Genomic DNA, 5,270 nt, shown 5'->3' on the forward strand with positions numbered 1-5,270 from the left:
GGGTCGGGTCAATCTCACCAGCCACATGTCAGTGACTATCTTTTACTAGTGCTTTTACCATCTGGCTTAAAATACATTTGAAAGGCTTCATGCAGTTCAAACTGAAAGTCTGTGACTCCTCCAATTTGACTGCACAACAAAACAAGTCATGATTTTTTTTGTGTGATTAATTTAGATTGTTTTTGTATTTGAATTTGTCCCAACAGATGTCAGAATTGCAGACATATAAAAATGTGTACAGATTAAGAAATCCTGAACCTGATATTGATCAACAATGGTCCTTTCACATGCTTACAATTTCTTATATCGGTCCTGTGGCCCATTGGTTGAGTGCTTAAGATGGTATTCCACTACAATCTCACCATTTGTACATTTACAGGTGTAAGTAACCATTGGGCAAATACTATTGTTTTCCATGCATAAAACTACATTTAATGGCAGACCATGGTGCCTTCGGTATTCACTATTGAGGCAAAGTTATCTTCATAAACCAGTTATCTGGCACGTGGCCATATTCACATTTAAAACATCTAGAATTTGAATAGTGCCTAATGTAGAACATCAGGAACTGCTTAAAGTATCATAGTAGTTACAGAACAGGAGGAAGACATTCTGCCCATTATGCCTGTGCTAGCTCTTTGAAAAAGCTATCCTATTAATCCCATTCCCCTGCTTTTTCCCCATAGCCCTGTAAATTTTTTCCCTTCAAGTATTTATCCAATTCCCTTTTGAAAGTTCTTATTGAATCTGCTTCTACTATTCTTTCAGGCAGTGCATTGCAGATCATTACAACTCGCTGTGTAAAAAAAATATTTCCTCATGTTGCCTCTGGCTCTTTTGCTGATCACTTAAACCTGTGTCCTCTGGTTACCGACCCCTGTGCCACTGGAAACAGTTTCTCCTTATTTACTTTGTCAAAACCGTTCATGATTATTTGAACAAATCTCAAATGTTGCTCAGTAATGACCTGGGTTGTACAGAGGGTCCAACTTGCCTTTCATCTCAAAAACATTAGTTTAAATCAAGTAGTAATAAAAATAAATTTATTCTTAGGATTTTCTCCAAATTAAATTATTTCATAAATATTACTGAAGAGAGAAAAAAATGAACTTAATGAGTACCCATATTTTTCAGCTTCAGTAATAAATCCCAAAGAAATTCAAGTTGTCCTTTTCAGGTAGCAGTAAATATTATGTGCCAGGAAATTTTAACTTCAAGTATTACTTAGCTTTTTTAAAAAAAAGTCACAGTCATCTATATGAAGTATGAAACAGGCAGGTGGCACCTATATTTCTCACATAATTAATCTAAAATGTTGAATGATTTGACACTAATTTCTACAAGGTTAAACCATGTGAACAGATTTCTCTCAACATCTTAAACATGTTATTTCAGTGTGCAGACAGACAGGTGTTACCTGCCAGGTCTCAGAATATACAAATCACCAAAAAAAACAACAAACAAAAAAAAACAGAGATAGAGAGGTAGAAACATAGAAAAGACAGCAACTGACCCGTTATATTAACCAAGTTCCGCACCCATGAGGACGGCCTCAACCGGGATCTTGGGTTCATGTCACGCTACACGTTACCCCACCAGCGAACAAATGTTATCTGTTTTTAATATAACGGGTCAGTTGCTGTCTTTTCTATGTTTCTACCTCTCTATCTCTGTTTTTTTTTGTTTGTTGTTTTTTTTGGTGATTTGTATATTCTGAGACCTGGCAGGTAACACCTGTCTGTCTGCACACTGATTGCCTTGGCAACGGGCAGTTGAAAAAACTGTCTGTTATCACCAAGCATTGTTCTGTGAATTATAAATGCGACTTCATTTCGAGGACTTCATTTCCACATCGTTCACCTGAGGAAGGAGGTAGCCTCCGACAGCTTGTGAATTTAAAATAAAATTGCTGGACTATAACTTGGTGTTGTAAAATTGTTTACAATTGTCAACCCCAGTCCATCACCGGCATCTCCACATCATGTTATTTCAGGTTATTTTTCCTCACTTTGATCTCTCATGAAGGCACTGACTTCTGCTGGGATGCACAAGACCAGATGCCATTTGGTACCTCATCCAAGTTGCCATTCTTCATTTGTTAGTTTACCAGCGATTGCCAGTAGGCTATTGAACCTCGGAGAAGACCATAGCCAACCCCAGTACTATGCTCATTTGATGGCAACACACATGAATTTTCCAGAAGGGGTCAACTGATGAGAATAAGGAACAAGGAATGTGTACAGTTTCCCTCCATCTCTGGCCCAGGTGCCCTGATGCCAATTGTAATTCCACCACCTTGGCTGAAATCAGCTAACTCCGCACAAATACTGAACTTGGGGCCTTCTGGGCTGGTGTGACTCATTTATCAATAAAACCATTTGAGAAAGTTGACACTTCAAGCTATTTCAAAGCCTTGGTTATCCTGGCTTTCTCCAAGATTTCCAAGAAGAAGTATTTATTTTCAAGCCAGCAACTCAACGGTTGTTTTGGTATTTTAAATTCATGTTGAATACTTATTTATCTTTTTTCTAATTCTTCAGCTGTACTGTTGAAACTCAATTAGTATGATTAAACACTCTGACTCATGCCATTTCTGCAGCCATTCCCTTGTTTACATTACATCTGCTACAAAATCACGACGCATGGGGGAGGGACAAGAACTATCATTTGTCACAGATAATCCATAATCCAGCGATTGCCTGGTGGCATTTGAGTCAATCGTGATCATCAAGGGGAAGAGTGAAGATATTGTACAATAAAAACAAAATCTAGCATTTGGAGAATCAACAGATTCATTAAAAAAAACAAGTTTGGATAACCGACAGGACACTTCCTTTCGGTTTTCTAAAGCTGAATTTAAATGATTTTTTATGAACAATCTAGTAAAAGGTATATTAAATCAGTTGTGATATTGCATTTAGAGCTTTCAGAATTTTACTACAAAGACTTATTGCCAAATAACTGCATGCTGCTTCACTTTTGTGCTAATACAATGGGGTCGATTTTAAGAGGGAGGCGGGTTGGCAGCGGGGGGTCGACTGGGCGCGTGGGTAACGCGCCCAGTGAATTCTGGATGCTCCGCACGCGATCGCAGCCTAATTGAAGGCACTTACCTTGGCTTCCAGGTTTCGCACTGGAAAGCTGCGCAGCGGGCGCACTGCGCACCCATATCACAGGCTGTCAGCAGGAGGAGCCCTATTTAAAGGGGCAGTCCTCCAAAGCTCCTCCTGCAGCAAACAACCAATTTAGGAGCATGGAGCAGGCCAGAGGCAAGGCTGCTCCAAGGTTTTCTGACTCCTCACTCCAGGTGCTGCTCGATGGAATGACGGGTAGGGGGGAAATTTTTTTCCATCGGATGAGAGGAAGTATCCTCCCTCCACCACCAAGAAGGCCGGGTCGGAGGTGGCCGAGGAGGTCACCAGCAGTGGCAATGTGTCCAGAAGCGGCGCAGGAAGTGATTTAATGACCTAACCAGGTCAGCCAAAGTGAGTATACTTATGCATTCTCCCACACTCAGTCTTCCACATCACCTCCACCACCACACAACTCCTTCTGCACTGCCACCACAATGCTCTTGCATCACTCCTCACATCCACTCAACTATCATCCCCACCTTGCCTGCACATACTCACCGCCCCAGTTCCCATTCGAACACTACCACGCAACCCAATCCTCATACAATCTCATGGCTATGTCTCACACACACCCTCCCATGCATCTCCCTCACACTCAACCCCACCCACACTAATGCATGCAGCGGGTCACCACGCAACCATCACTCAATCACGCCTCTGTGTTTTGCCTTGATAGGAGAAGAAATTCCAGAATGCCCGGGAGAGGGCAAGGACCGGAGGGGGCCCACCACACCAGGTGGCATTAACAGATGCGGAGCAGTAGGCACTCGAAATAAGCCGGATGCTGGAGTGCCTGTCCGTGATGGACGCCGAGACTGGGAGTGCACAAGCGGCTGGTGAAAGAAATCTAACACTCAGCACTCATGATAGTGAATGATCTTAGCATCACTTGGCATCTGCAGCACCTCAACATCTGTCCACATGCTTAATATTGCTTTCTGTTCTCTTGCAGGGCCATCTGCAATCACCGTGACTGCGGAGGACGATTCCTCAGAGGACCTGCCGGCCTCTGAGGGTCCATCATCACATCTGAGCCATCCATCCACCAGCGCAGATACACACACCTCGGTGGGTCCCCGTCCTCAGTTAGTTGGGTTTGCACATGGTGAGTCACCACGCACGTGAGCACAAGCAGACCCGGGTGGCAGGGGCAGCTGTGGCGAGTCCGCGTCGGTGGGAGCACTCTTCTCCAGGCTCTGCTCAGCTGGACCCAGATGCTGAACCCTGGGGGCCAGCCATGAAAAGGAGAGTCATCGAGGGGCAGCAGCACATTGCCGAGGTACTGGAACAGTTGCCACGCGCACTCTCCACAATCGCGCAGAGGATGGAGGAATCCAACTCCTGCATGCGTGGAATACTGTCACAGGGACGTGAAGGCATCTTTAAGGTAGTGTCGCAGGTAGGTGCGGGAATGTCTGTGATCGAGGAAAGGCTAGCCTCCATCGAGCTTTAAGCACGGCTCAACAATGAGTTCATTCAGGACCTGACAATGGCCGTTCGGATTCAGGGTGAGCAACATTCTGCCGCCTTAAACAGGCTGACAGATACCTTACAACTGGCCTTCCAAGGCTTCACACAAGTCCTCCAAACTGTCGTCCAGCAGGGTGGAAGGAGTGATGTGGGCCTGGGCCAGGAGAGGAATGATGGTAAAAGGGGACATGGAAGTGGGGACGTCACTCAAAGCGCTCCCACATCTCACCCGTTGCCCCCCCTCAACCTGCACCCGCAATGCTGCCCCCTCTCCAAGTGGGCGAGTGTGCCCCTGCACAGGTGCAGGTGGAGCAGTCTTTGGAGGGGCCCTCACAGGCACTGAAACCCTGAGAGCGTCCGCGCAAAGCATCTCATCGGTCATGGCATGGACAAGAGCAACCTGCCACTACCTCTGCTGAAGCCACAGGGGTAGCACCACGTTGAGGTTCCCATAAACGTAAGGCGAAGGATTTGTGAGCACAAAGTGGATGCACAGGGTGAAAGACGAAATGTCACGGTTTTGATTTATTTTCCTTTGTTTTGCAAAAAATCATCAAAATTGTTATCACCAATACTGCCACGTCTTTGAAAATCTTGTCTGGTTTGCACAATAATGCCCTTTCCTGAGGATCACCATGAAGACCCACACCTGATGCCACCCATTGT

Source organism: Heptranchias perlo, chromosome 17, assembly GCF_035084215.1.
Source record: "Heptranchias perlo isolate sHepPer1 chromosome 17, sHepPer1.hap1, whole genome shotgun sequence".
Classification (NCBI taxonomy): domain Eukaryota; kingdom Metazoa; phylum Chordata; class Chondrichthyes; order Hexanchiformes; family Hexanchidae; genus Heptranchias; species Heptranchias perlo.